The sequence below is a fragment of the Schistocerca cancellata genome, unplaced genomic scaffold (genome assembly GCF_023864275.1).
Source record: "Schistocerca cancellata isolate TAMUIC-IGC-003103 unplaced genomic scaffold, iqSchCanc2.1 HiC_scaffold_561, whole genome shotgun sequence".
Classification (NCBI taxonomy): Eukaryota; Metazoa; Arthropoda; class Insecta; order Orthoptera; family Acrididae; genus Schistocerca; species Schistocerca cancellata.
In genome coordinates, this window is record NW_026046574.1 from 1 (window position 1) to 24,808 (window position 24,808).

At 53.9% G+C, this 24,808-nt stretch overlaps 55 non-coding genes across 55 annotated transcripts; 11 read left to right on the forward strand and 44 right to left on the reverse strand.

Annotated features, from left to right (window-relative positions):
* The first annotated feature begins 541 nt into the window (after nucleotides 1–541).
* Trnag-ucc (transfer RNA glycine (anticodon UCC)) lies at nucleotides 542–613 on the forward strand. Its single transcript has one exon. It is a non-coding gene; the product is annotated as a tRNA-Gly (tRNA).
* A 280-nt stretch (nucleotides 614–893) lies between these two features.
* Trnas-aga (transfer RNA serine (anticodon AGA)) lies at nucleotides 894–975 on the reverse strand. The gene has a single exon. It is a non-coding gene; the product is annotated as a tRNA-Ser (tRNA).
* Nucleotides 976–1,115: 140 nt separating this feature from the next.
* Nucleotides 1,116–1,188, reverse strand: Trnak-uuu (transfer RNA lysine (anticodon UUU)). Its single transcript has one exon. It is a non-coding gene; the product is annotated as a tRNA-Lys (tRNA).
* A 296-nt stretch (nucleotides 1,189–1,484) lies between these two features.
* On the reverse strand, nucleotides 1,485–1,556 carry Trnae-uuc (transfer RNA glutamic acid (anticodon UUC)). Its single transcript has one exon. It is a non-coding gene; the product is annotated as a tRNA-Glu (tRNA).
* A 322-nt stretch (nucleotides 1,557–1,878) lies between these two features.
* Nucleotides 1,879–1,951, reverse strand: Trnam-cau (transfer RNA methionine (anticodon CAU)). The gene has a single exon. It is a non-coding gene; the product is annotated as a tRNA-Met (tRNA).
* An 822-nt stretch (nucleotides 1,952–2,773) lies between these two features.
* Nucleotides 2,774–2,845, forward strand: Trnag-ucc (transfer RNA glycine (anticodon UCC)). Its single transcript has one exon. It is a non-coding gene; the product is annotated as a tRNA-Gly (tRNA).
* Nucleotides 2,846–3,125: 280 nt separating this feature from the next.
* Trnas-aga (transfer RNA serine (anticodon AGA)) lies at nucleotides 3,126–3,207 on the reverse strand. Its single transcript has one exon. It is a non-coding gene; the product is annotated as a tRNA-Ser (tRNA).
* Nucleotides 3,208–3,347: 140 nt separating this feature from the next.
* Nucleotides 3,348–3,420, reverse strand: Trnak-uuu (transfer RNA lysine (anticodon UUU)). The gene has a single exon. It is a non-coding gene; the product is annotated as a tRNA-Lys (tRNA).
* Nucleotides 3,421–3,716: 296 nt separating this feature from the next.
* Nucleotides 3,717–3,788, reverse strand: Trnae-uuc (transfer RNA glutamic acid (anticodon UUC)). Its single transcript has one exon. It is a non-coding gene; the product is annotated as a tRNA-Glu (tRNA).
* A 322-nt stretch (nucleotides 3,789–4,110) lies between these two features.
* Nucleotides 4,111–4,183, reverse strand: Trnam-cau (transfer RNA methionine (anticodon CAU)). The gene has a single exon. It is a non-coding gene; the product is annotated as a tRNA-Met (tRNA).
* Nucleotides 4,184–5,005: 822 nt separating this feature from the next.
* Nucleotides 5,006–5,077, forward strand: Trnag-ucc (transfer RNA glycine (anticodon UCC)). The gene has a single exon. It is a non-coding gene; the product is annotated as a tRNA-Gly (tRNA).
* Nucleotides 5,078–5,357: 280 nt separating this feature from the next.
* Trnas-aga (transfer RNA serine (anticodon AGA)) lies at nucleotides 5,358–5,439 on the reverse strand. The gene has a single exon. It is a non-coding gene; the product is annotated as a tRNA-Ser (tRNA).
* A 140-nt stretch (nucleotides 5,440–5,579) lies between these two features.
* On the reverse strand, nucleotides 5,580–5,652 carry Trnak-uuu (transfer RNA lysine (anticodon UUU)). Its single transcript has one exon. It is a non-coding gene; the product is annotated as a tRNA-Lys (tRNA).
* Nucleotides 5,653–5,948: 296 nt separating this feature from the next.
* Trnae-uuc (transfer RNA glutamic acid (anticodon UUC)) lies at nucleotides 5,949–6,020 on the reverse strand. The gene has a single exon. It is a non-coding gene; the product is annotated as a tRNA-Glu (tRNA).
* Nucleotides 6,021–6,342: 322 nt separating this feature from the next.
* Nucleotides 6,343–6,415, reverse strand: Trnam-cau (transfer RNA methionine (anticodon CAU)). Its single transcript has one exon. It is a non-coding gene; the product is annotated as a tRNA-Met (tRNA).
* Nucleotides 6,416–7,237: 822 nt separating this feature from the next.
* Nucleotides 7,238–7,309, forward strand: Trnag-ucc (transfer RNA glycine (anticodon UCC)). Its single transcript has one exon. It is a non-coding gene; the product is annotated as a tRNA-Gly (tRNA).
* Nucleotides 7,310–7,589: 280 nt separating this feature from the next.
* On the reverse strand, nucleotides 7,590–7,671 carry Trnas-aga (transfer RNA serine (anticodon AGA)). Its single transcript has one exon. It is a non-coding gene; the product is annotated as a tRNA-Ser (tRNA).
* A 140-nt stretch (nucleotides 7,672–7,811) lies between these two features.
* Trnak-uuu (transfer RNA lysine (anticodon UUU)) lies at nucleotides 7,812–7,884 on the reverse strand. Its single transcript has one exon. It is a non-coding gene; the product is annotated as a tRNA-Lys (tRNA).
* A 296-nt stretch (nucleotides 7,885–8,180) lies between these two features.
* Trnae-uuc (transfer RNA glutamic acid (anticodon UUC)) lies at nucleotides 8,181–8,252 on the reverse strand. Its single transcript has one exon. It is a non-coding gene; the product is annotated as a tRNA-Glu (tRNA).
* Nucleotides 8,253–8,574: 322 nt separating this feature from the next.
* Trnam-cau (transfer RNA methionine (anticodon CAU)) lies at nucleotides 8,575–8,647 on the reverse strand. Its single transcript has one exon. It is a non-coding gene; the product is annotated as a tRNA-Met (tRNA).
* An 822-nt stretch (nucleotides 8,648–9,469) lies between these two features.
* On the forward strand, nucleotides 9,470–9,541 carry Trnag-ucc (transfer RNA glycine (anticodon UCC)). The gene has a single exon. It is a non-coding gene; the product is annotated as a tRNA-Gly (tRNA).
* A 280-nt stretch (nucleotides 9,542–9,821) lies between these two features.
* On the reverse strand, nucleotides 9,822–9,903 carry Trnas-aga (transfer RNA serine (anticodon AGA)). Its single transcript has one exon. It is a non-coding gene; the product is annotated as a tRNA-Ser (tRNA).
* Nucleotides 9,904–10,043: 140 nt separating this feature from the next.
* On the reverse strand, nucleotides 10,044–10,116 carry Trnak-uuu (transfer RNA lysine (anticodon UUU)). The gene has a single exon. It is a non-coding gene; the product is annotated as a tRNA-Lys (tRNA).
* A 296-nt stretch (nucleotides 10,117–10,412) lies between these two features.
* Nucleotides 10,413–10,484, reverse strand: Trnae-uuc (transfer RNA glutamic acid (anticodon UUC)). The gene has a single exon. It is a non-coding gene; the product is annotated as a tRNA-Glu (tRNA).
* Nucleotides 10,485–10,806: 322 nt separating this feature from the next.
* On the reverse strand, nucleotides 10,807–10,879 carry Trnam-cau (transfer RNA methionine (anticodon CAU)). The gene has a single exon. It is a non-coding gene; the product is annotated as a tRNA-Met (tRNA).
* Nucleotides 10,880–11,701: 822 nt separating this feature from the next.
* Trnag-ucc (transfer RNA glycine (anticodon UCC)) lies at nucleotides 11,702–11,773 on the forward strand. The gene has a single exon. It is a non-coding gene; the product is annotated as a tRNA-Gly (tRNA).
* A 280-nt stretch (nucleotides 11,774–12,053) lies between these two features.
* On the reverse strand, nucleotides 12,054–12,135 carry Trnas-aga (transfer RNA serine (anticodon AGA)). The gene has a single exon. It is a non-coding gene; the product is annotated as a tRNA-Ser (tRNA).
* A 140-nt stretch (nucleotides 12,136–12,275) lies between these two features.
* Trnak-uuu (transfer RNA lysine (anticodon UUU)) lies at nucleotides 12,276–12,348 on the reverse strand. Its single transcript has one exon. It is a non-coding gene; the product is annotated as a tRNA-Lys (tRNA).
* Nucleotides 12,349–12,644: 296 nt separating this feature from the next.
* On the reverse strand, nucleotides 12,645–12,716 carry Trnae-uuc (transfer RNA glutamic acid (anticodon UUC)). The gene has a single exon. It is a non-coding gene; the product is annotated as a tRNA-Glu (tRNA).
* A 322-nt stretch (nucleotides 12,717–13,038) lies between these two features.
* Nucleotides 13,039–13,111, reverse strand: Trnam-cau (transfer RNA methionine (anticodon CAU)). The gene has a single exon. It is a non-coding gene; the product is annotated as a tRNA-Met (tRNA).
* Nucleotides 13,112–13,933: 822 nt separating this feature from the next.
* Nucleotides 13,934–14,005, forward strand: Trnag-ucc (transfer RNA glycine (anticodon UCC)). The gene has a single exon. It is a non-coding gene; the product is annotated as a tRNA-Gly (tRNA).
* A 280-nt stretch (nucleotides 14,006–14,285) lies between these two features.
* Nucleotides 14,286–14,367, reverse strand: Trnas-aga (transfer RNA serine (anticodon AGA)). The gene has a single exon. It is a non-coding gene; the product is annotated as a tRNA-Ser (tRNA).
* A 140-nt stretch (nucleotides 14,368–14,507) lies between these two features.
* Trnak-uuu (transfer RNA lysine (anticodon UUU)) lies at nucleotides 14,508–14,580 on the reverse strand. Its single transcript has one exon. It is a non-coding gene; the product is annotated as a tRNA-Lys (tRNA).
* Nucleotides 14,581–14,876: 296 nt separating this feature from the next.
* Nucleotides 14,877–14,948, reverse strand: Trnae-uuc (transfer RNA glutamic acid (anticodon UUC)). Its single transcript has one exon. It is a non-coding gene; the product is annotated as a tRNA-Glu (tRNA).
* Nucleotides 14,949–15,270: 322 nt separating this feature from the next.
* On the reverse strand, nucleotides 15,271–15,343 carry Trnam-cau (transfer RNA methionine (anticodon CAU)). The gene has a single exon. It is a non-coding gene; the product is annotated as a tRNA-Met (tRNA).
* Nucleotides 15,344–16,165: 822 nt separating this feature from the next.
* Trnag-ucc (transfer RNA glycine (anticodon UCC)) lies at nucleotides 16,166–16,237 on the forward strand. Its single transcript has one exon. It is a non-coding gene; the product is annotated as a tRNA-Gly (tRNA).
* A 280-nt stretch (nucleotides 16,238–16,517) lies between these two features.
* Trnas-aga (transfer RNA serine (anticodon AGA)) lies at nucleotides 16,518–16,599 on the reverse strand. Its single transcript has one exon. It is a non-coding gene; the product is annotated as a tRNA-Ser (tRNA).
* Nucleotides 16,600–16,739: 140 nt separating this feature from the next.
* Trnak-uuu (transfer RNA lysine (anticodon UUU)) lies at nucleotides 16,740–16,812 on the reverse strand. Its single transcript has one exon. It is a non-coding gene; the product is annotated as a tRNA-Lys (tRNA).
* Nucleotides 16,813–17,108: 296 nt separating this feature from the next.
* Nucleotides 17,109–17,180, reverse strand: Trnae-uuc (transfer RNA glutamic acid (anticodon UUC)). The gene has a single exon. It is a non-coding gene; the product is annotated as a tRNA-Glu (tRNA).
* A 322-nt stretch (nucleotides 17,181–17,502) lies between these two features.
* Trnam-cau (transfer RNA methionine (anticodon CAU)) lies at nucleotides 17,503–17,575 on the reverse strand. The gene has a single exon. It is a non-coding gene; the product is annotated as a tRNA-Met (tRNA).
* An 822-nt stretch (nucleotides 17,576–18,397) lies between these two features.
* Trnag-ucc (transfer RNA glycine (anticodon UCC)) lies at nucleotides 18,398–18,469 on the forward strand. Its single transcript has one exon. It is a non-coding gene; the product is annotated as a tRNA-Gly (tRNA).
* Nucleotides 18,470–18,749: 280 nt separating this feature from the next.
* Trnas-aga (transfer RNA serine (anticodon AGA)) lies at nucleotides 18,750–18,831 on the reverse strand. Its single transcript has one exon. It is a non-coding gene; the product is annotated as a tRNA-Ser (tRNA).
* A 140-nt stretch (nucleotides 18,832–18,971) lies between these two features.
* On the reverse strand, nucleotides 18,972–19,044 carry Trnak-uuu (transfer RNA lysine (anticodon UUU)). Its single transcript has one exon. It is a non-coding gene; the product is annotated as a tRNA-Lys (tRNA).
* Nucleotides 19,045–19,340: 296 nt separating this feature from the next.
* Trnae-uuc (transfer RNA glutamic acid (anticodon UUC)) lies at nucleotides 19,341–19,412 on the reverse strand. The gene has a single exon. It is a non-coding gene; the product is annotated as a tRNA-Glu (tRNA).
* Nucleotides 19,413–19,734: 322 nt separating this feature from the next.
* On the reverse strand, nucleotides 19,735–19,807 carry Trnam-cau (transfer RNA methionine (anticodon CAU)). The gene has a single exon. It is a non-coding gene; the product is annotated as a tRNA-Met (tRNA).
* Nucleotides 19,808–20,629: 822 nt separating this feature from the next.
* On the forward strand, nucleotides 20,630–20,701 carry Trnag-ucc (transfer RNA glycine (anticodon UCC)). Its single transcript has one exon. It is a non-coding gene; the product is annotated as a tRNA-Gly (tRNA).
* A 280-nt stretch (nucleotides 20,702–20,981) lies between these two features.
* Nucleotides 20,982–21,063, reverse strand: Trnas-aga (transfer RNA serine (anticodon AGA)). Its single transcript has one exon. It is a non-coding gene; the product is annotated as a tRNA-Ser (tRNA).
* Nucleotides 21,064–21,203: 140 nt separating this feature from the next.
* Trnak-uuu (transfer RNA lysine (anticodon UUU)) lies at nucleotides 21,204–21,276 on the reverse strand. Its single transcript has one exon. It is a non-coding gene; the product is annotated as a tRNA-Lys (tRNA).
* A 296-nt stretch (nucleotides 21,277–21,572) lies between these two features.
* On the reverse strand, nucleotides 21,573–21,644 carry Trnae-uuc (transfer RNA glutamic acid (anticodon UUC)). The gene has a single exon. It is a non-coding gene; the product is annotated as a tRNA-Glu (tRNA).
* Nucleotides 21,645–21,966: 322 nt separating this feature from the next.
* Trnam-cau (transfer RNA methionine (anticodon CAU)) lies at nucleotides 21,967–22,039 on the reverse strand. The gene has a single exon. It is a non-coding gene; the product is annotated as a tRNA-Met (tRNA).
* An 822-nt stretch (nucleotides 22,040–22,861) lies between these two features.
* Nucleotides 22,862–22,933, forward strand: Trnag-ucc (transfer RNA glycine (anticodon UCC)). Its single transcript has one exon. It is a non-coding gene; the product is annotated as a tRNA-Gly (tRNA).
* A 280-nt stretch (nucleotides 22,934–23,213) lies between these two features.
* Trnas-aga (transfer RNA serine (anticodon AGA)) lies at nucleotides 23,214–23,295 on the reverse strand. The gene has a single exon. It is a non-coding gene; the product is annotated as a tRNA-Ser (tRNA).
* Nucleotides 23,296–23,435: 140 nt separating this feature from the next.
* On the reverse strand, nucleotides 23,436–23,508 carry Trnak-uuu (transfer RNA lysine (anticodon UUU)). Its single transcript has one exon. It is a non-coding gene; the product is annotated as a tRNA-Lys (tRNA).
* A 296-nt stretch (nucleotides 23,509–23,804) lies between these two features.
* Trnae-uuc (transfer RNA glutamic acid (anticodon UUC)) lies at nucleotides 23,805–23,876 on the reverse strand. Its single transcript has one exon. It is a non-coding gene; the product is annotated as a tRNA-Glu (tRNA).
* A 322-nt stretch (nucleotides 23,877–24,198) lies between these two features.
* On the reverse strand, nucleotides 24,199–24,271 carry Trnam-cau (transfer RNA methionine (anticodon CAU)). The gene has a single exon. It is a non-coding gene; the product is annotated as a tRNA-Met (tRNA).
* Between the last annotated feature and the right edge of the window lie 537 nt (nucleotides 24,272–24,808).

A 24,808-nucleotide genomic window follows, 5' to 3' on the forward strand; every position in this document is an offset into this window, starting at 1 on the left:
TTCTTCTCACAGCGAATCCTGCTACACATTCCTGAGGCTGACGCAGCTCAAGCGGGCAATCGGCGCGGCGGCATTATAGCGAGAACAGCAAAACGATGCATCGGCCGGGAATCGAAGCCGGGCCGCCCGCGTGGTAGGCGAACAACCTACCACTTTTTTAGTTGTTGTTCTCATTTTGTTAGTTGCACTTGTTGGGGGCGGACGTCCGATGACGTCCGTGCTTGCCGAGCATATTCCCGAGCAGCTGTCTGCAGGGAAAGTGGGATTGCCACCCAGCGACGTCGGATACGACCGAAAAAAGTGCTACACACGCGGAGTCCCCCACTACACTGCCTTATAGCGACCGCTCATCACTATCGTGTGAGTAACGTTGCGGCCGCGGCGACGAGTCTTGCCCAAAGACGCAGCGTGCGTGGAGGCGCTACCCGAATGCGTGTGGATGCACCCTCCTACCTCGTAAAGCGCCTACAGCTACTATCACCGTGGGCCGCTGGCGGCGGGCGGGAAGCCGACACAGCGCGGCGTTGCGAGCAGCGGCTGTGCGGTGGTGGTGTAATGGTGAGCATAGTTGCCTTCCAAGCAGTTGATCCGGGTTCGATTCCCGGCCACCGCAACGGGCGAAACTTTTTGCGTATGAGTATGTGAGCCACGTGCTGTTAAATTAACGTTTTCTTTCCGTCGTTGCTCCACGCAGGCCATCCTGTAGTATGTCCCGACTTGTCCCGACTTTGCTCGGCTGACGCGAAAGCTGACGCTTGGAATTCGCCCTTATCAAAAGGACAGGCGCTATAAACGACTGTGAGAGGTGAGGTGTGGCGAGGTACCAAAACGACAGGCAAACCGCGAAATTTTCTGCTCCTCCTTCCTAAAGAAAAAAAGAAAAGAAAAACGGACGCAGTCGGTAGGACTCGAACCTACGCTCCCAGAGGGAATCTGATTTCTAGTCAGACGCCTTAACCACTCGGCCACGACTGCTCGTATCTGAAGCTTCCCTCGAATCGTGAAAAATCTAACCGGTCTGCGCAGAATGTTGACAGGAAACGAACTCTGTGCACTGATTACGGCAGGGCTACCAGCGCTACGAGACGAGCCATTACGGAAGCGTTAAAAATCTTCGCCCGGACAGGGACTCGAACCCTGGACCCTTAGATTAAAAGCCTAATGCTCTACCGACTGAGCTATCCGGGCTCATGCCCGTTGTGGGTGGAGCGGCTGCAAGCAATGTGAATAATTGGAACGCGTGTGTAGGCGTACTACGGTAATTGCTGGCTTCTGGCGCAACTGGCCACTTCACCGACTTCCCACTGACGCTGGTAGCAGCCCAACAGCGGACTAGTGCCTCTTCTGCCTTTATCCCGGTGCTGACAGTAATTGCATCTTGTGCCTGTTTTCCCCGATTACGTTCGGTTGAAGCTCCGGAAGGAGGGCGACAAACGAAGGTTGGAAGGCCAAAACATGGAGGGACGTGTGCGCAAAAACTTCTCTTCCGGTACCGGGAATCGAACCCGGGCCTCCTGGGTGAAAGCCAGGTATCCTAGCCACTAGACCACACCGGATTTGCTCGGTAAACGTGAGATTTACTCCCTCTCCTCCCGCATTTCGTGCTGAATCCGGACTCAGTGGTGCTCTCTGTTTGCGAGCGTATTTGTGCGTGCAGACTGGCATGGCGCACAGCTCGAAACTGACTATTCATTGCTGTTTGCATCATATTTTACTCATAACAGGGGAGGAGAAAGATCAAAGTTGTACCTTGCCATAATTGGAAGTAAACATTTTTACGCTGAGGCGTGGACTCCTTGGGGATAACAAACGACAATTAAGTTCGTTCCCTAGCAACAGCAGCGCCGTTAATTCAGCCATGATGTACAGCAAATTAAATGCCCCGGGTGAGGATCGAACTCACGACCTTAAGATTATGAGACTTACGCGCTACCTACTGCGCTACCGAGGCACGTTGCAACAAGCGTCCCAGGAAACTTGGTAAGTCCCACATATTAGAGATAGACAGTTTGCGCTTTCTCAAGAATCTGCTGTGTTGCTACACGTGCTTTCCCGACTGGCTAGATTAAACTGCTGCCGCAGCTTTTTCAACGGAAAGCAGCACTGCCTGAGGTAACAGTACATCGCCCTTGCGGCACCTGGACACAGCGGCCTGTAGGGCCAGGCCGACGCTAGAGTTCAGAAATAGCACGCGACCGTCCAAGTACGGCCTCTTGCGTGCTGCGTGTTTGGTTCTTCTCACAGCGAATCCTGCTACACATTCCTGAGGCTGACGCAGCTCAAGCGGGCAATCGGCGCGGCGGCATTATAGCGAGAACAGCAAAACGATGCATCGGCCGGGAATCGAAGCCGGGCCGCCCGCGTGGTAGGCGAACAACCTACCACTTTTTTAGTTGTTGTTCTCATTTTGTTAGTTGCACTTGTTGGGGGCGGACGTCCGATGACGTCCGTGCTTGCCGAGCATATTCCCGAGCAGCTGTCTGCAGGGAAAGTGGGATTGCCACCCAGCGACGTCGGATACGACCGAAAAAAGTGCTACACACGCGGAGTCCCCCACTACACTGCCTTATAGCGACCGCTCATCACTATCGTGTGAGTAACGTTGCGGCCGCGGCGACGAGTCTTGCCCAAAGACGCAGCGTGCGTGGAGGCGCTACCCGAATGCGTGTGGATGCACCCTCCTACCTCGTAAAGCGCCTACAGCTACTATCACCGTGGGCCGCTGGCGGCGGGCGGGAAGCCGACACAGCGCGGCGTTGCGAGCAGCGGCTGTGCGGTGGTGGTGTAATGGTGAGCATAGTTGCCTTCCAAGCAGTTGATCCGGGTTCGATTCCCGGCCACCGCAACGGGCGAAACTTTTTGCGTATGAGTATGTGAGCCACGTGCTGTTAAATTAACGTTTTCTTTCCGTCGTTGCTCCACGCAGGCCATCCTGTAGTATGTCCCGACTTGTCCCGACTTTGCTCGGCTGACGCGAAAGCTGACGCTTGGAATTCGCCCTTATCAAAAGGACAGGCGCTATAAACGACTGTGAGAGGTGAGGTGTGGCGAGGTACCAAAACGACAGGCAAACCGCGAAATTTTCTGCTCCTCCTTCCTAAAGAAAAAAAGAAAAGAAAAACGGACGCAGTCGGTAGGACTCGAACCTACGCTCCCAGAGGGAATCTGATTTCTAGTCAGACGCCTTAACCACTCGGCCACGACTGCTCGTATCTGAAGCTTCCCTCGAATCGTGAAAAATCTAACCGGTCTGCGCAGAATGTTGACAGGAAACGAACTCTGTGCACTGATTACGGCAGGGCTACCAGCGCTACGAGACGAGCCATTACGGAAGCGTTAAAAATCTTCGCCCGGACAGGGACTCGAACCCTGGACCCTTAGATTAAAAGCCTAATGCTCTACCGACTGAGCTATCCGGGCTCATGCCCGTTGTGGGTGGAGCGGCTGCAAGCAATGTGAATAATTGGAACGCGTGTGTAGGCGTACTACGGTAATTGCTGGCTTCTGGCGCAACTGGCCACTTCACCGACTTCCCACTGACGCTGGTAGCAGCCCAACAGCGGACTAGTGCCTCTTCTGCCTTTATCCCGGTGCTGACAGTAATTGCATCTTGTGCCTGTTTTCCCCGATTACGTTCGGTTGAAGCTCCGGAAGGAGGGCGACAAACGAAGGTTGGAAGGCCAAAACATGGAGGGACGTGTGCGCAAAAACTTCTCTTCCGGTACCGGGAATCGAACCCGGGCCTCCTGGGTGAAAGCCAGGTATCCTAGCCACTAGACCACACCGGATTTGCTCGGTAAACGTGAGATTTACTCCCTCTCCTCCCGCATTTCGTGCTGAATCCGGACTCAGTGGTGCTCTCTGTTTGCGAGCGTATTTGTGCGTGCAGACTGGCATGGCGCACAGCTCGAAACTGACTATTCATTGCTGTTTGCATCATATTTTACTCATAACAGGGGAGGAGAAAGATCAAAGTTGTACCTTGCCATAATTGGAAGTAAACATTTTTACGCTGAGGCGTGGACTCCTTGGGGATAACAAACGACAATTAAGTTCGTTCCCTAGCAACAGCAGCGCCGTTAATTCAGCCATGATGTACAGCAAATTAAATGCCCCGGGTGAGGATCGAACTCACGACCTTAAGATTATGAGACTTACGCGCTACCTACTGCGCTACCGAGGCACGTTGCAACAAGCGTCCCAGGAAACTTGGTAAGTCCCACATATTAGAGATAGACAGTTTGCGCTTTCTCAAGAATCTGCTGTGTTGCTACACGTGCTTTCCCGACTGGCTAGATTAAACTGCTGCCGCAGCTTTTTCAACGGAAAGCAGCACTGCCTGAGGTAACAGTACATCGCCCTTGCGGCACCTGGACACAGCGGCCTGTAGGGCCAGGCCGACGCTAGAGTTCAGAAATAGCACGCGACCGTCCAAGTACGGCCTCTTGCGTGCTGCGTGTTTGGTTCTTCTCACAGCGAATCCTGCTACACATTCCTGAGGCTGACGCAGCTCAAGCGGGCAATCGGCGCGGCGGCATTATAGCGAGAACAGCAAAACGATGCATCGGCCGGGAATCGAAGCCGGGCCGCCCGCGTGGTAGGCGAACAACCTACCACTTTTTTAGTTGTTGTTCTCATTTTGTTAGTTGCACTTGTTGGGGGCGGACGTCCGATGCCGTCCGTGCTTGCCGAGCATATTCCCGAGCAGCTGTCTGCAGGGAAAGTGGGATTGCCACCCAGCGACGTCGGATACGACCGAAAAAAGTGCTACACACGCGGAGTCCCCCACTACACTGCCTTATAGCGACCGCTCATCACTATCGTGTGAGTAACGTTGCGGCCGCGGCGACGAGTCTTGCCCAAAGACGCAGCGTGCGTGGAGGCGCTACCCGAATGCGTGTGGATGCACCCTCCTACCTCGTAAAGCGCCTACAGCTACTATCACCGTGGGCCGCTGGCGGCGGGCGGGAAGCCGACACAGCGCGGCGTTGCGAGCAGCGGCTGTGCGGTGGTGGTGTAATGGTGAGCATAGTTGCCTTCCAAGCAGTTGATCCGGGTTCGATTCCCGGCCACCGCAACGGGCGAAACTTTTTGCGTATGAGTATGTGAGCCACGTGCTGTTAAATTAACGTTTTCTTTCCGTCGTTGCTCCACGCAGGCCATCCTGTAGTATGTCCCGACTTGTCCCGACTTTGCTCGGCTGACGCGAAAGCTGACGCTTGGAATTCGCCCTTATCAAAAGGACAGGCGCTATAAACGACTGTGAGAGGTGAGGTGTGGCGAGGTACCAAAACGACAGGCAAACCGCGAAATTTTCTGCTCCTCCTTCCTAAAGAAAAAAAGAAAAGAAAAACGGACGCAGTCGGTAGGACTCGAACCTACGCTCCCAGAGGGAATCTGATTTCTAGTCAGACGCCTTAACCACTCGGCCACGACTGCTCGTATCTGAAGCTTCCCTCGAATCGTGAAAAATCTAACCGGTCTGCGCAGAATGTTGACAGGAAACGAACTCTGTGCACTGATTACGGCAGGGCTACCAGCGCTACGAGACGAGCCATTACGGAAGCGTTAAAAATCTTCGCCCGGACAGGGACTCGAACCCTGGACCCTTAGATTAAAAGCCTAATGCTCTACCGACTGAGCTATCCGGGCTCATGCCCGTTGTGGGTGGAGCGGCTGCAAGCAATGTGAATAATTGGAACGCGTGTGTAGGCGTACTACGGTAATTGCTGGCTTCTGGCGCAACTGGCCACTTCACCGACTTCCCACTGACGCTGGTAGCAGCCCAACAGCGGACTAGTGCCTCTTCTGCCTTTATCCCGGTGCTGACAGTAATTGCATCTTGTGCCTGTTTTCCCCGATTACGTTCGGTTGAAGCTCCGGAAGGAGGGCGACAAACGAAGGTTGGAAGGCCAAAACATGGAGGGACGTGTGCGCAAAAACTTCTCTTCCGGTACCGGGAATCGAACCCGGGCCTCCTGGGTGAAAGCCAGGTATCCTAGCCACTAGACCACACCGGATTTGCTCGGTAAACGTGAGATTTACTCCCTCTCCTCCCGCATTTCGTGCTGAATCCGGACTCAGTGGTGCTCTCTGTTTGCGAGCGTATTTGTGCGTGCAGACTGGCATGGCGCACAGCTCGAAACTGACTATTCATTGCTGTTTGCATCATATTTTACTCATAACAGGGGAGGAGAAAGATCAAAGTTGTACCTTGCCATAATTGGAAGTAAACATTTTTACGCTGAGGCGTGGACTCCTTGGGGATAACAAACGACAATTAAGTTCGTTCCCTAGCAACAGCAGCGCCGTTAATTCAGCCATGATGTACAGCAAATTAAATGCCCCGGGTGAGGATCGAACTCACGACCTTAAGATTATGAGACTTACGCGCTACCTACTGCGCTACCGAGGCACGTTGCAACAAGCGTCCCAGGAAACTTGGTAAGTCCCACATATTAGAGATAGACAGTTTGCGCTTTCTCAAGAATCTGCTGTGTTGCTACACGTGCTTTCCCGACTGGCTAGATTAAACTGCTGCCGCAGCTTTTTCAACGGAAAGCAGCACTGCCTGAGGTAACAGTACATCGCCCTTGCGGCACCTGGACACAGCGGCCTGTAGGGCCAGGCCGACGCTAGAGTTCAGAAATAGCACGCGACCGTCCAAGTACGGCCTCTTGCGTGCTGCGTGTTTGGTTCTTCTCACAGCGAATCCTGCTACACATTCCTGAGGCTGACGCAGCTCAAGCGGGCAATCGGCGCGGCGGCATTATAGCGAGAACAGCAAAACGATGCATCGGCCGGGAATCGAAGCCGGGCCGCCCGCGTGGTAGGCGAACAACCTACCACTTTTTTAGTTGTTGTTCTCATTTTGTTAGTTGCACTTGTTGGGGGCGGACGTCCGATGCCGTCCGTGCTTGCCGAGCATATTCCCGAGCAGCTGTCTGCAGGGAAAGTGGGATTGCCACCCAGCGACGTCGGATACGACCGAAAAAAGTGCTACACACGCGGAGTCCCCCACTACACTGCCTTATAGCGACCGCTCATCACTATCGTGTGAGTAACGTTGCGGCCGCGGCGACGAGTCTTGCCCAAAGACGCAGCGTGCGTGGAGGCGCTACCCGAATGCGTGTGGATGCACCCTCCTACCTCGTAAAGCGCCTACAGCTACTATCACCGTGGGCCGCTGGCGGCGGGCGGGAAGCCGACACAGCGCGGCGTTGCGAGCAGCGGCTGTGCGGTGGTGGTGTAATGGTGAGCATAGTTGCCTTCCAAGCAGTTGATCCGGGTTCGATTCCCGGCCACCGCAACGGGCGAAACTTTTTGCGTATGAGTATGTGAGCCACGTGCTGTTAAATTAACGTTTTCTTTCCGTCGTTGCTCCACGCAGGCCATCCTGTAGTATGTCCCGACTTGTCCCGACTTTGCTCGGCTGACGCGAAAGCTGACGCTTGGAATTCGCCCTTATCAAAAGGACAGGCGCTATAAACGACTGTGAGAGGTGAGGTGTGGCGAGGTACCAAAACGACAGGCAAACCGCGAAATTTTCTGCTCCTCCTTCCTAAAGAAAAAAAGAAAAGAAAAACGGACGCAGTCGGTAGGACTCGAACCTACGCTCCCAGAGGGAATCTGATTTCTAGTCAGACGCCTTAACCACTCGGCCACGACTGCTCGTATCTGAAGCTTCCCTCGAATCGTGAAAAATCTAACCGGTCTGCGCAGAATGTTGACAGGAAACGAACTCTGTGCACTGATTACGGCAGGGCTACCAGCGCTACGAGACGAGCCATTACGGAAGCGTTAAAAATCTTCGCCCGGACAGGGACTCGAACCCTGGACCCTTAGATTAAAAGCCTAATGCTCTACCGACTGAGCTATCCGGGCTCATGCCCGTTGTGGGTGGAGCGGCTGCAAGCAATGTGAATAATTGGAACGCGTGTGTAGGCGTACTACGGTAATTGCTGGCTTCTGGCGCAACTGGCCACTTCACCGACTTCCCACTGACGCTGGTAGCAGCCCAACAGCGGACTAGTGCCTCTTCTGCCTTTATCCCGGTGCTGACAGTAATTGCATCTTGTGCCTGTTTTCCCCGATTACGTTCGGTTGAAGCTCCGGAAGGAGGGCGACAAACGAAGGTTGGAAGGCCAAAACATGGAGGGACGTGTGCGCAAAAACTTCTCTTCCGGTACCGGGAATCGAACCCGGGCCTCCTGGGTGAAAGCCAGGTATCCTAGCCACTAGACCACACCGGATTTGCTCGGTAAACGTGAGATTTACTCCCTCTCCTCCCGCATTTCGTGCTGAATCCGGACTCAGTGGTGCTCTCTGTTTGCGAGCGTATTTGTGCGTGCAGACTGGCATGGCGCACAGCTCGAAACTGACTATTCATTGCTGTTTGCATCATATTTTACTCATAACAGGGGAGGAGAAAGATCAAAGTTGTACCTTGCCATAATTGGAAGTAAACATTTTTACGCTGAGGCGTGGACTCCTTGGGGATAACAAACGACAATTAAGTTCGTTCCCTAGCAACAGCAGCGCCGTTAATTCAGCCATGATGTACAGCAAATTAAATGCCCCGGGTGAGGATCGAACTCACGACCTTAAGATTATGAGACTTACGCGCTACCTACTGCGCTACCGAGGCACGTTGCAACAAGCGTCCCAGGAAACTTGGTAAGTCCCACATATTAGAGATAGACAGTTTGCGCTTTCTCAAGAATCTGCTGTGTTGCTACACGTGCTTTCCCGACTGGCTAGATTAAACTGCTGCCGCAGCTTTTTCAACGGAAAGCAGCACTGCCTGAGGTAACAGTACATCGCCCTTGCGGCACCTGGACACAGCGGCCTGTAGGGCCAGGCCGACGCTAGAGTTCAGAAATAGCACGCGACCGTCCAAGTACGGCCTCTTGCGTGCTGCGTGTTTGGTTCTTCTCACAGCGAATCCTGCTACACATTCCTGAGGCTGACGCAGCTCAAGCGGGCAATCGGCGCGGCGGCATTATAGCGAGAACAGCAAAACGATGCATCGGCCGGGAATCGAAGCCGGGCCGCCCGCGTGGTAGGCGAACAACCTACCACTTTTTTAGTTGTTGTTCTCATTTTGTTAGTTGCACTTGTTGGGGGCGGACGTCCGATGCCGTCCGTGCTTGCCGAGCATATTCCCGAGCAGCTGTCTGCAGGGAAAGTGGGATTGCCACCCAGCGACGTCGGATACGACCGAAAAAAGTGCTACACACGCGGAGTCCCCCACTACACTGCCTTATAGCGACCGCTCATCACTATCGTGTGAGTAACGTTGCGGCCGCGGCGACGAGTCTTGCCCAAAGACGCAGCGTGCGTGGAGGCGCTACCCGAATGCGTGTGGATGCACCCTCCTACCTCGTAAAGCGCCTACAGCTACTATCACCGTGGGCCGCTGGCGGCGGGCGGGAAGCCGACACAGCGCGGCGTTGCGAGCAGCGGCTGTGCGGTGGTGGTGTAATGGTGAGCATAGTTGCCTTCCAAGCAGTTGATCCGGGTTCGATTCCCGGCCACCGCAACGGGCGAAACTTTTTGCGTATGAGTATGTGAGCCACGTGCTGTTAAATTAACGTTTTCTTTCCGTCGTTGCTCCACGCAGGCCATCCTGTAGTATGTCCCGACTTGTCCCGACTTTGCTCGGCTGACGCGAAAGCTGACGCTTGGAATTCGCCCTTATCAAAAGGACAGGCGCTATAAACGACTGTGAGAGGTGAGGTGTGGCGAGGTACCAAAACGACAGGCAAACCGCGAAATTTTCTGCTCCTCCTTCCTAAAGAAAAAAAGAAAAGAAAAACGGACGCAGTCGGTAGGACTCGAACCTACGCTCCCAGAGGGAATCTGATTTCTAGTCAGACGCCTTAACCACTCGGCCACGACTGCTCGTATCTGAAGCTTCCCTCGAATCGTGAAAAATCTAACCGGTCTGCGCAGAATGTTGACAGGAAACGAACTCTGTGCACTGATTACGGCAGGGCTACCAGCGCTACGAGACGAGCCATTACGGAAGCGTTAAAAATCTTCGCCCGGACAGGGACTCGAACCCTGGACCCTTAGATTAAAAGCCTAATGCTCTACCGACTGAGCTATCCGGGCTCATGCCCGTTGTGGGTGGAGCGGCTGCAAGCAATGTGAATAATTGGAACGCGTGTGTAGGCGTACTACGGTAATTGCTGGCTTCTGGCGCAACTGGCCACTTCACCGACTTCCCACTGACGCTGGTAGCAGCCCAACAGCGGACTAGTGCCTCTTCTGCCTTTATCCCGGTGCTGACAGTAATTGCATCTTGTGCCTGTTTTCCCCGATTACGTTCGGTTGAAGCTCCGGAAGGAGGGCGACAAACGAAGGTTGGAAGGCCAAAACATGGAGGGACGTGTGCGCAAAAACTTCTCTTCCGGTACCGGGAATCGAACCCGGGCCTCCTGGGTGAAAGCCAGGTATCCTAGCCACTAGACCACACCGGATTTGCTCGGTAAACGTGAGATTTACTCCCTCTCCTCCCGCATTTCGTGCTGAATCCGGACTCAGTGGTGCTCTCTGTTTGCGAGCGTATTTGTGCGTGCAGACTGGCATGGCGCACAGCTCGAAACTGACTATTCATTGCTGTTTGCATCATATTTTACTCATAACAGGGGAGGAGAAAGATCAAAGTTGTACCTTGCCATAATTGGAAGTAAACATTTTTACGCTGAGGCGTGGACTCCTTGGGGATAACAAACGACAATTAAGTTCGTTCCCTAGCAACAGCAGCGCCGTTAATTCAGCCATGATGTACAGCAAATTAAATGCCCCGGGTGAGGATCGAACTCACGACCTTAAGATTATGAGACTTACGCGCTACCTACTGCGCTACCGAGGCACGTTGCAACAAGCGTCCCAGGAAACTTGGTAAGTCCCACATATTAGAGATAGACAGTTTGCGCTTTCTCAAGAATCTGCTGTGTTGCTACACGTGCTTTCCCGACTGGCTAGATTAAACTGCTGCCGCAGCTTTTTCAACGGAAAGCAGCACTGCCTGAGGTAACAGTACATCGCCCTTGCGGCACCTGGACACAGCGGCCTGTAGGGCCAGGCCGACGCTAGAGTTCAGAAATAGCACGCGACCGTCCAAGTACGGCCTCTTGCGTGCTGCGTGTTTGGTTCTTCTCACAGCGAATCCTGCTACACATTCCTGAGGCTGACGCAGCTCAAGCGGGCAATCGGCGCGGCGGCATTATAGCGAGAACAGCAAAACGATGCATCGGCCGGGAATCGAAGCCGGGCCGCCCGCGTGGTAGGCGAACAACCTACCACTTTTTTAGTTGTTGTTCTCATTTTGTTAGTTGCACTTGTTGGGGGCGGACGTCCGATGACGTCCGTGCTTGCCGAGCATATTCCCGAGCAGCTGTCTGCAGGGAAAGTGGGATTGCCACCCAGCGACGTCGGATACGACCGAAAAAAGTGCTACACACGCGGAGTCCCCCACTACACTGCCTTATAGCGACCGCTCATCACTATCGTGTGAGTAACGTTGCGGCCGCGGCGACGAGTCTTGCCCAAAGACGCAGCGTGCGTGGAGGCGCTACCCGAATGCGTGTGGATGCACCCTCCTACCTCGTAAAGCGCCTACAGCTACTATCACCGTGGGCCGCTGGCGGCGGGCGGGAAGCCGACACAGCGCGGCGTTGCGAGCAGCGGCTGTGCGGTGGTGGTGTAATGGTGAGCATAGTTGCCTTCCAAGCAGTTGATCCGGGTTCGATTCCCGGCCACCGCAACGGGCGAAACTTTTTGCGTATGAGTATGTGAGCCACGTGCTGTTAAATTAACGTTTTCTTTCCGTCGTTGCTCCACGCAGGCCATCCTGTAGTATGTCCCGACTTGTCCCGACTTTGCTCGGCTGACGCGAAAGCTGACGCTTGGAATTCGCCCTTATCAAAAGGACAGGCGCTATAAACGACTGTGAGAGGTGAGGTGTGGCGAGGTACCAAAACGACAGGCAAACCGCGAAATTTTCTGCTCCTCCTTCCTAAAGAAAAAAAGAAAAGAAAAACGGACGCAGTCGGTAGGACTCGAACCTACGCTCCCAGAGGGAATCTGATTTCTAGTCAGACGCCTTAACCACTCGGCCACGACTGCTCGTATCTGAAGCTTCCCTCGAATCGTGAAAAATCTAACCGGTCTGCGCAGAATGTTGACAGGAAACGAACTCTGTGCACTGATTACGGCAGGGCTACCAGCGCTACGAGACGAGCCATTACGGAAGCGTTAAAAATCTTCGCCCGGACAGGGACTCGAACCCTGGACCCTTAGATTAAAAGCCTAATGCTCTACCGACTGAGCTATCCGGGCTCATGCCCGTTGTGGGTGGAGCGGCTGCAAGCAATGTGAATAATTGGAACGCGTGTGTAGGCGTACTACGGTAATTGCTGGCTTCTGGCGCAACTGGCCACTTCACCGACTTCCCACTGACGCTGGTAGCAGCCCAACAGCGGACTAGTGCCTCTTCTGCCTTTATCCCGGTGCTGACAGTAATTGCATCTTGTGCCTGTTTTCCCCGATTACGTTCGGTTGAAGCTCCGGAAGGAGGGCGACAAACGAAGGTTGGAAGGCCAAAACATGGAGGGACGTGTGCGCAAAAACTTCTCTTCCGGTACCGGGAATCGAACCCGGGCCTCCTGGGTGAAAGCCAGGTATCCTAGCCACTAGACCACACCGGATTTGCTCGGTAAACGTGAGATTTACTCCCTCTCCTCCCGCATTTCGTGCTGAATCCGGACTCAGTGGTGCTCTCTGTTTGCGAGCGTATTTGTGCGTGCAGACTGGCATGGCGCACAGCTCGAAACTGACTATTCATTGCTGTTTGCATCATATTTTACTCATAACAGGGGAGGAGAAAGATCAAAGTTGTACCTTGCCATAATTGGAAGTAAACATTTTTACGCTGAGGCGTGGACTCCTTGGGGATAACAAACGACAATTAAGTTCGTTCCCTAGCAACAGCAGCGCCGTTAATTCAGCCATGATGTACAGCAAATTAAATGCCCCGGGTGAGGATCGAACTCACGACCTTAAGATTATGAGACTTACGCGCTACCTACTGCGCTACCGAGGCACGTTGCAACAAGCGTCCCAGGAAACTTGGTAAGTCCCACATATTAGAGATAGACAGTTTGCGCTTTCTCAAGAATCTGCTGTGTTGCTACACGTGCTTTCCCGACTGGCTAGATTAAACTGCTGCCGCAGCTTTTTCAACGGAAAGCAGCACTGCCTGAGGTAACAGTACATCGCCCTTGCGGCACCTGGACACAGCGGCCTGTAGGGCCAGGCCGACGCTAGAGTTCAGAAATAGCACGCGACCGTCCAAGTACGGCCTCTTGCGTGCTGCGTGTTTGGTTCTTCTCACAGCGAATCCTGCTACACATTCCTGAGGCTGACGCAGCTCAAGCGGGCAATCGGCGCGGCGGCATTATAGCGAGAACAGCAAAACGATGCATCGGCCGGGAATCGAAGCCGGGCCGCCCGCGTGGTAGGCGAACAACCTACCACTTTTTTAGTTGTTGTTCTCATTTTGTTAGTTGCACTTGTTGGGGGCGGACGTCCGATGACGTCCGTGCTTGCCGAGCATATTCCCGAGCAGCTGTCTGCAGGGAAAGTGGGATTGCCACCCAGCGACGTCGGATACGACCGAAAAAAGTGCTACACACGCGGAGTCCCCCACTACACTGCCTTATAGCGACCGCTCATCACTATCGTGTGAGTAACGTTGCGGCCGCGGCGACGAGTCTTGCCCAAAGACGCAGCGTGCGTGGAGGCGCTACCCGAATGCGTGTGGATGCACCCTCCTACCTCGTAAAGCGCCTACAGCTACTATCACCGTGGGCCGCTGGCGGCGGGCGGGAAGCCGACACAGCGCGGCGTTGCGAGCAGCGGCTGTGCGGTGGTGGTGTAATGGTGAGCATAGTTGCCTTCCAAGCAGTTGATCCGGGTTCGATTCCCGGCCACCGCAACGGGCGAAACTTTTTGCGTATGAGTATGTGAGCCACGTGCTGTTAAATTAACGTTTTCTTTCCGTCGTTGCTCCACGCAGGCCATCCTGTAGTATGTCCCGACTTGTCCCGACTTTGCTCGGCTGACGCGAAAGCTGACGCTTGGAATTCGCCCTTATCAAAAGGACAGGCGCTATAAACGACTGTGAGAGGTGAGGTGTGGCGAGGTACCAAAACGACAGGCAAACCGCGAAATTTTCTGCTCCTCCTTCCTAAAGAAAAAAAGAAAAGAAAAACGGACGCAGTCGGTAGGACTCGAACCTACGCTCCCAGAGGGAATCTGATTTCTAGTCAGACGCCTTAACCACTCGGCCACGACTGCTCGTATCTGAAGCTTCCCTCGAATCGTGAAAAATCTAACCGGTCTGCGCAGAATGTTGACAGGAAACGAACTCTGTGCACTGATTACGGCAGGGCTACCAGCGCTACGAGACGAGCCATTACGGAAGCGTTAAAAATCTTCGCCCGGACAGGGACTCGAACCCTGGACCCTTAGATTAAAAGCCTAATGCTCTACCGACTGAGCTATCCGGGCTCATGCCCGTTGTGGGTGGAGCGGCTGCAAGCAATGTGAATAATTGGAACGCGTGTGTAGGCGTACTACGGTAATTGCTGGCTTCTGGCGCAACTGGCCACTTCACCGACTTCCCACTGACGCTGGTAGCAGCCCAACAGCGGACTAGTGCCTCTTCTGCCTTTATCCCGGTGCTGACAGTAATTGCATCTTGTGCCTGTTTTCCCCGATTACGTTCGGTTGAAGCTCCGGAAGGAGGGCGACAAACGAAGGTTGGAAGGCCAAAACATGGAGGGACGTGTGCGCAAAAACTTCTCTTCCGGTACCGGGAATCGAACCCGGGCCTCCTGGGTGAAAGCCAGGTATCCTAGCCACTAGACCACACCGGATTTGCTCGGTAAACGTGAGATTTACTCCCTCTCCTCCCGCATTTCGTGCTGAATCCGGACTCAGTGGTGCTCTCTGTTTGCGAGCGTATTTGTGCGTGCAGACTGGCATGGCGCACAGCTCGAAACTGACTATTCATTGCTGTTTGCATCATATTTTACTCATAACAGGGGAGGAGAAAGATCAAAGTTGTACCTTGCCATAATTGGAAGTAAACATTTTTACGCTGAGGCGTGGACTCCTTGGGGATAACAAACGACAATTAAGTTCGTTCCCTAGCAACAGCAGCGCCGTTAATTCAGCCATGATGTACAGCAAATTAAATGCCCCGGGTGAGGATCGAACTCACGACCTTAAGATTATGAGACTTACGCGCTACCTACTGCGCTACCGAGGCACGTTGCAACAAGCGTCCCAGGAAACTTGGTAAGTCCCACATATTAGAGATAGACAGTTTGCGCTTTCTCAAGAATCTGCTGTGTTGCTACACGTGCTTTCCCGACTGGCTAGATTAAACTGCTGCCGCAGCTTTTTCAACGGAAAGCAGCACTGCCTGAGGTAACAGTACATCGCCCTTGCGGCACCTGGACACAGCGGCCTGTAGGGCCAGGCCGACGCTAGAGTTCAGAAATAGCACGCGACCGTCCAAGTACGGCCTCTTGCGTGCTGCGTGTTTGGTTCTTCTCACAGCGAATCCTGCTACACATTCCTGAGGCTGACGCAGCTCAAGCGGGCAATCGGCGCGGCGGCATTATAGCGAGAACAGCAAAACGATGCATCGGCCGGGAATCGAAGCCGGGCCGCCCGCGTGGTAGGCGAACAACCTACCACTTTTTTAGTTGTTGTTCTCATTTTGTTAGTTGCACTTGTTGGGGGCGGACGTCCGATGCCGTCCGTGCTTGCCGAGCATATTCCCGAGCAGCTGTCTGCAGGGAAAGTGGGATTGCCACCCAGCGACGTCGGATACGACCGAAAAAAGTGCTACACACGCGGAGTCCCCCACTACACTGCCTTATAGCGACCGCTCATCACTATCGTGTGAGTAACGTTGCGGCCGCGGCGACGAGTCTTGCCCAAAGACGCAGCGTGCGTGGAGGCGCTACCCGAATGCGTGTGGATGCACCCTCCTACCTCGTAAAGCGCCTACAGCTACTATCACCGTGGGCCGCTGGCGGCGGGCGGGAAGCCGACACAGCGCGGCGTTGCGAGCAGCGGCTGTGCGGTGGTGGTGTAATGGTGAGCATAGTTGCCTTCCAAGCAGTTGATCCGGGTTCGATTCCCGGCCACCGCAACGGGCGAAACTTTTTGCGTATGAGTATGTGAGCCACGTGCTGTTAAATTAACGTTTTCTTTCCGTCGTTGCTCCACGCAGGCCATCCTGTAGTATGTCCCGACTTGTCCCGACTTTGCTCGGCTGACGCGAAAGCTGACGCTTGGAATTCGCCCTTATCAAAAGGACAGGCGCTATAAACGACTGTGAGAGGTGAGGTGTGGCGAGGTACCAAAACGACAGGCAAACCGCGAAATTTTCTGCTCCTCCTTCCTAAAGAAAAAAAGAAAAGAAAAACGGACGCAGTCGGTAGGACTCGAACCTACGCTCCCAGAGGGAATCTGATTTCTAGTCAGACGCCTTAACCACTCGGCCACGACTGCTCGTATCTGAAGCTTCCCTCGAATCGTGAAAAATCTAACCGGTCTGCGCAGAATGTTGACAGGAAACGAACTCTGTGCACTGATTACGGCAGGGCTACCAGCGCTACGAGACGAGCCATTACGGAAGCGTTAAAAATCTTCGCCCGGACAGGGACTCGAACCCTGGACCCTTAGATTAAAAGCCTAATGCTCTACCGACTGAGCTATCCGGGCTCATGCCCGTTGTGGGTGGAGCGGCTGCAAGCAATGTGAATAATTGGAACGCGTGTGTAGGCGTACTACGGTAATTGCTGGCTTCTGGCGCAACTGGCCACTTCACCGACTTCCCACTGACGCTGGTAGCAGCCCAACAGCGGACTAGTGCCTCTTCTGCCTTTATCCCGGTGCTGACAGTAATTGCATCTTGTGCCTGTTTTCCCCGATTACGTTCGGTTGAAGCTCCGGAAGGAGGGCGACAAACGAAGGTTGGAAGGCCAAAACATGGAGGGACGTGTGCGCAAAAACTTCTCTTCCGGTACCGGGAATCGAACCCGGGCCTCCTGGGTGAAAGCCAGGTATCCTAGCCACTAGACCACACCGGATTTGCTCGGTAAACGTGAGATTTACTCCCTCTCCTCCCGCATTTCGTGCTGAATCCGGACTCAGTGGTGCTCTCTGTTTGCGAGCGTATTTGTGCGTGCAGACTGGCATGGCGCACAGCTCGAAACTGACTATTCATTGCTGTTTGCGTCATATTTTACTCATAACAGGGGAGGAGAAAGATCAAAGTTGTACCTTGCCATAATTGGAAGTAAACATTTTTACGCTGAGGCGTGGACTCCTTGGGGATAACAAACGACAATTAAGTTCGTTCCCTAGCAACAGCAGCGCCGTTAATTCAGCCATGATGTACAGCAAATTAAATGCCCCGGGTGAGGATCGAACTCACGACCTTAAGATTATGAGACTTACGCGCTACCTACTGCGCTACCGAGGCACGTTGCAACAAGCGTCCCAGGAAACTTGGTAAGTCCCACATATTAGAGATAGACAGTTTGCGCTTTCTCAAGAATCTGCTGTGTTGCTACACGTGCTTTCCCGACTGGCTAGATTAAACTGCTGCCGCAGCTTTTTCAACGGAAAGCAGCACTGCCTGAGGTAACAGTACATCGCCCTTGCGGCACCTGGACACAGCGGCCTGTAGGGCCAGGCCGACGCTAGAGTTCAGAAATAGCACGCGACCGTCCAAGTACGGCCTCTTGCGTGCTGCGTGTTTGGTTCTTCTCACAGCGAATCCTGCTACACATTCCTGAGGCTGACGCAGCTCAAGCGGGCAATCGGCGCGGCGGCATTATAGCGAGAACAGCAAAACGATGCATCGGCCGGGAATCGAAGCCGGGCCGCCCGCGTGGTAGGCGAACAACCTACCACTTTTTTAGTTGTTGTTCTCATTTTGTTAGTTGCACTTGTTGGGGGCGGACGTCCGATGACGTCCGTGCTTGCCGAGCATATTCCCGAGCAGCTGTCTGCAGGGAAAGTGGGATTGCCACCCAGCGACGTCGGATACGACCGAAAAAAGTGCTACACACGCGGAGTCCCCCACTACACTGCCTTATAGCGACCGCTCATCACTATCGTGTGAGTAACGTTGCGGCCGCGGCGACGAGTCTTGCCCAAAGACGCAGCGTGCGTGGAGGCGCTACCCGAATGCGTGTGGATGCACCCTCCTACCTCGTAAAGCGCCTACAGCTACTATCACCGTGGGCCGCTGGCGGCGGGCGGGAAGCCGACACAGCGCGGCGTTGCGAGCAGCGGCTGTGCGGTGGTGGTGTAATGGTGAGCATAGTTGCCTTCCAAGCAGTTGATCCGGGTTCGATTCCCGGCCACCGCAACGGGCGAAACTTTTTGCGTATGAGTATGTGAGCCACGTGCTGTTAAATTAACGTTTTCTTTCCGTCGTTGCTCCACGCAGGCCATCCTGTAGTATGTCCCGACTTGTCCCGACTTTGCTCGGCTGACGCGAAAGCTGACGCTTGGAATTCGCCCTTATCAAAAGGACAGGCGCTATAAACGACTGTGAGAGGTGAGGTGTGGCGAGGTACCAAAACGACAGGCAAACCGCGAAATTTTCTGCTCCTCCTTCCTAAAGAAAAAAAGAAAAGAAAAACGGACGCAGTCGGTAGGACTCGAACCTACGCTCCCAGAGGGAATCTGATTTCTAGTCAGACGCCTTAACCACTCGGCCACGACTGCTCGTATCTGAAGCTTCCCTCGAATCGTGAAAAATCTAACCGGTCTGCGCAGAATGTTGACAGGAAACGAACTCTGTGCACTGATTACGGCAGGGCTACCAGCGCTACGAGACGAGCCATTACGGAAGCGTTAAAAATCTTCGCCCGGACAGGGACTCGAACCCTGGACCCTTAGATTAAAAGCCTAATGCTCTACCGACTGAGCTATCCGGGCTCATGCCCGTTGTGGGTGGAGCGGCTGCAAGCAATGTGAATAATTGGAACGCGTGTGTAGGCGTACTACGGTAATTGCTGGCTTCTGGCGCAACTGGCCACTTCACCGACTTCCCACTGACGCTGGTAGCAGCCCAACAGCGGACTAGTGCCTCTTCTGCCTTTATCCCGGTGCTGACAGTAATTGCATCTTGTGCCTGTTTTCCCCGATTACGTTCGGTTGAAGCTCCGGAAGGAGGGCGACAAACGAAGGTTGGAAGGCCAAAACATGGAGGGACGTGTGCGCAAAAACTTCTCTTCCGGTACCGGGAATCGAACCCGGGCCTCCTGGGTGAAAGCCAGGTATCCTAGCCACTAGACCACACCGGATTTGCTCGGTAAACGTGAGATTTACTCCCTCTCCTCCCGCATTTCGTGCTGAATCCGGACTCAGTGGTGCTCTCTGTTTGCGAGCGTATTTGTGCGTGCAGACTGGCATGGCGCACAGCTCGAAACTGACTATTCATTGCTGTTTGCATCATATTTTACTCATAACAGGGGAGGAGAAAGATCAAAGTTGTACCTTGCCATAATTGGAAGTAAACATTTTTACGCTGAGGCGTGGACTCCTTGGGGATAACAAACGACAATTAAGTTCGTTCCCTAGCAACAGCAGCGCCGTTAATTCAGCCATGATGTACAGCAAATTAAATGCCCCGGGTGAGGATCGAACTCACGACCTTAAGATTATGAGACTTACGCGCTACCTACTGCGCTACCGAGGCACGTTGCAACAAGCGTCCCAGGAAACTTGGTAAGTCCCACATATTAGAGATAGACAGTTTGCGCTTTCTCAAGAATCTGCTGTGTTGCTACACGTGCTTTCCCGACTGGCTAGATTAAACTGCTGCCGCAGCTTTTTCAACGGAAAGCAGCACTGCCTGAGGTAACAGTACATCGCCCTTGCGGCACCTGGACACAGCGGCCTGTAGGGCCAGGCCGACGCTAGAGTTCAGAAATAGCACGCGACCGTCCAAGTACGGCCTCTTGCGTGCTGCGTGTTTGGTTCTTCTCACAGCGAATCCTGCTACACATTCCTGAGGCTGACGCAGCTCAAGCGGGCAATCGGCGCGGCGGCATTATAGCGAGAACAGCAAAACGATGCATCGGCCGGGAATCGAAGCCGGGCCGCCCGCGTGGTAGGCGAACAACCTACCACTTTTTTAGTTGTTGTTCTCATTTTGTTAGTTGCACTTGTTGGGGGCGGACGTCCGATGACGTCCGTGCTTGCCGAGCATATTCCCGAGCAGCTGTCTGCAGGGAAAGTGGGATTGCCACCCAGCGACGTCGGATACGACCGAAAAAAGTGCTACACACGCGGAGTCCCCCACTACACTGCCTTATAGCGACCGCTCATCACTATCGTGTGAGTAACGTTGCGGCCGCGGCGACGAGTCTTGCCCAAAGACGCAGCGTGCGTGGAGGCGCTACCCGAATGCGTGTGGATGCACCCTCCTACCTCGTAAAGCGCCTACAGCTACTATCACCGTGGGCCGCTGGCGGCGGGCGGGAAGCCGACACAGCGCGGCGTTGCGAGCAGCGGCTGTGCGGTGGTGGTGTAATGGTGAGCATAGTTGCCTTCCAAGCAGTTGATCCGGGTTCGATTCCCGGCCACCGCAACGGGCGAAACTTTTTGCGTATGAGTATGTGAGCCACGTGCTGTTAAATTAACGTTTTCTTTCCGTCGTTGCTCCACGCAGGCCATCCTGTAGTATGTCCCGACTTGTCCCGACTTTGCTCGGCTGACGCGAAAGCTGACGCTTGGAATTCGCCCTTATCAAAAGGACAGGCGCTATAAACGACTGTGAGAGGTGAGGTGTGGCGAGGTACCAAAACGACAGGCAAACCGCGAAATTTTCTGCTCCTCCTTCCTAAAGAAAAAAAGAAAAGAAAAACGGACGCAGTCGGTAGGACTCGAACCTACGCTCCCAGAGGGAATCTGATTTCTAGTCAGACGCCTTAACCACTCGGCCACGACTGCTCGTATCTGAAGCTTCCCTCGAATCGTGAAAAATCTAACCGGTCTGCGCAGAATGTTGACAGGAAACGAACTCTGTGCACTGATTACGGCAGGGCTACCAGCGCTACGAGACGAGCCATTACGGAAGCGTTAAAAATCTTCGCCCGGACAGGGACTCGAACCCTGGACCCTTAGATTAAAAGCCTAATGCTCTACCGACTGAGCTATCCGGGCTCATGCCCGTTGTGGGTGGAGCGGCTGCAAGCAATGTGAATAATTGGAACGCGTGTGTAGGCGTACTACGGTAATTGCTGGCTTCTGGCGCAACTGGCCACTTCACCGACTTCCCACTGACGCTGGTAGCAGCCCAACAGCGGACTAGTGCCTCTTCTGCCTTTATCCCGGTGCTGACAGTAATTGCATCTTGTGCCTGTTTTCCCCGATTACGTTCGGTTGAAGCTCCGGAAGGAGGGCGACAAACGAAGGTTGGAAGGCCAAAACATGGAGGGACGTGTGCGCAAAAACTTCTCTTCCGGTACCGGGAATCGAACCCGGGCCTCCTGGGTGAAAGCCAGGTATCCTAGCCACTAGACCACACCGGATTTGCTCGGTAAACGTGAGATTTACTCCCTCTCCTCCCGCATTTCGTGCTGAATCCGGACTCAGTGGTGCTCTCTGTTTGCGAGCGTATTTGTGCGTGCAGACTGGCATGGCGCACAGCTCGAAACTGACTATTCATTGCTGTTTGCATCATATTTTACTCATAACAGGGGAGGAGAAAGATCAAAGTTGTACCTTGCCATAATTGGAAGTAAACATTTTTACGCTGAGGCGTGGACTCCTTGGGGATAACAAACGACAATTAAGTTCGTTCCCTAGCAACAGCAGCGCCGTTAATTCAGCCATGATGTACAGCAAATTAAATGCCCCGGGTGAGGATCGAACTCACGACCTTAAGATTATGAGACTTACGCGCTACCTACTGCGCTACCGAGGCACGTTGCAACAAGCGTCCCAGGAAACTTGGTAAGTCCCACATATTAGAGATAGACAGTTTGCGCTTTCTCAAGAATCTGCTGTGTTGCTACACGTGCTTTCCCGACTGGCTAGATTAAACTGCTGCCGCAGCTTTTTCAACGGAAAGCAGCACTGCCTGAGGTAACAGTACATCGCCCTTGCGGCACCTGGACACAGCGGCCTGTAGGGCCAGGCCGACGCTAGAGTTCAGAAATAGCACGCGACCGTCCAAGTACGGCCTCTTGCGTGCTGCGTGTTTGGTTCTTCTCACAGCGAATCCTGCTACACATTCCTGAGGCTGACGCAGCTCAAGCGGGCAATCGGCGCGGCGGCATTATAGCGAGAACAGCAAAACGATGCATCGGCCGGGAATCGAAGCCGGGCCGCCCGCGTGGTAGGCGAACAACCTACCACTTTTTTAGTTGTTGTTCTCATTTTGTTAGTTGCACTTGTTGGGGGCGGACGTCCGATGCCGTCCGTGCTTGCCGAGCATATTCCCGAGCAGCTGTCTGCAGGGAAAGTGGGATTGCCACCCAGCGACGTCGGATACGACCGAAAAAAGTGCTACACACGCGGAGTCCCCCACTACACTGCCTTATAGCGACCGCTCATCACTATCGTGTGAGTAACGTTGCGGCCGCGGCGACGAGTCTTGCCCAAAGACGCAGCGTGCGTGGAGGCGCTACCCGAATGCGTGTGGATGCACCCTCCTACCTCGTAAAGCGCCTACAGCTACTATCACCGTGGGCCGCTGGCGGCGGGCGGGAAGCCGACACAGCGCGGCGTTGCGAGCAGCGGCTGTGCGGTGGTGGTGTAATGGTGAGCATAGTTGCCTTCCAAGCAGTTGATCCGGGTTCGATTCCCGGCCACCGCAACGGGCGAAACTTTTTGCGTATGAGTATGTGAGCCACGTGCTGTTAAATTAACGTTTTCTTTCCGTCGTTGCTCCACGCAGGCCATCCTGTAGTATGTCCCGACTTGTCCCGACTTTGCTCGGCTGACGCGAAAGCTGACGCTTGGAATTCGCCCTTATCAAAAGGACAGGCGCTATAAACGACTGTGAGAGGTGAGGTGTGGCGAGGTACCAAAACGACAGGCAAACCGCGAAATTTTCTGCTCCTCCTTCCTAAAGAAAAAAAGAAAAGAAAAACGGACGCAGTCGGTAGGACTCGAACCTACGCTCCCAGAGGGAATCTGATTTCTAGTCAGACGCCTTAACCACTCGGCCACGACTGCTCGTATCTGAAGCTTCCCTCGAATCGTGAAAAATCTAACCGGTCTGCGCAGAATGTTGACAGGAAACGAACTCTGTGCACTGATTACGGCAGGGCTACCAGCGCTACGAGACGAGCCATTACGGAAGCGTTAAAAATCTTCGCCCGGACAGGGACTCGAACCCTGGACCCTTAGATTAAAAGCCTAATGCTCTACCGACTGAGCTATCCGGGCTCATGCCCGTTGTGGGTGGAGCGGCTGCAAGCAATGTGAATAATTGGAACGCGTGTGTAGGCGTACTACGGTAATTGCTGGCTTCTGGCGCAACTGGCCACTTCACCGACTTCCCACTGACGCTGGTAGCAGCCCAACAGCGGACTAGTGCCTCTTCTGCCTTTATCCCGGTGCTGACAGTAATTGCATCTTGTGCCTGTTTTCCCCGATTACGTTCGGTTGAAGCTCCGGAAGGAGGGCGACAAACGAAGGTTGGAAGGCCAAAACATGGAGGGACGTGTGCGCAAAAACTTCTCTTCCGGTACCGGGAATCGAACCCGGGCCTCCTGGGTGAAAGCCAGGTATCCTAGCCACTAGACCACACCGGATTTGCTCGGTAAACGTGAGATTTACTCCCTCTCCTCCCGCATTTCGTGCTGAATCCGGACTCAGTGGTGCTCTTTGTTTGCGAGCGTATTTGTGCGTGCAGACTGGCATGGCGCACAGCTCGAAACTGACTATTCATTGCTGTTTGCATCATATTTTACTCATAACAGGGGAGGAGAAAGATCAAAGTTGTACCTTGCCATAATTGGAAGTAAACATTTTTACGCTGAGGCGTGGACTCCTTGGGGATAACAAACGACAATTAAGTTCGTTCCCTAGCAACAGCAGCGCCGTTAATTCAGCCATGATGTACAGCAAATTAAATGCCCCGGGTGAGGATCGAACTCACGACCTTAAGATTATGAGACTTACGCGCTACCTACTGCGCTACCGAGGCACGTTGCAACAAGCGTCCCAGGAAACTTGGTAAGTCCCACATATTAGAGATAGACAGTTTGCGCTTTCTCAAGAATCTGCTGTGTTGCTACACGTGCTTTCCCGACTGGCTAGATTAAACTGCTGCCGCAGCTTTTTCAACGGAAAGCAGCACTGCCTGAGGTAACAGTACATCGCCCTTGCGGCACCTGGACACAGCGGCCTGTAGGGCCAGGCCGACGCTAGAGTTCAGAAATAGCACGCGACCGTCCAAGTACGGCCTCTTGCGTGCTGCGTGTTTGGTTCTTCTCACAGCGAATCCTGCTACACATTCCTGAGGCTGACGCAGCTCAAGCGGGCAATCGGCGCGGCGGCATTATAGCGAGAACAGCAAAACGATGCATCGGCCGGGAATCGAAGCCGGGCCGCCCGCGTGGTAGGCGAACAACCTACCACTTTTTTAGTTGTTGTTCTCATTTTGTTAGTTGCACTTGTTGGGGGCGGACGTCCGATGCCGTCCGTGCTTGCCGAGCATATTCCCGAGCAGCTGTCTGCAGGG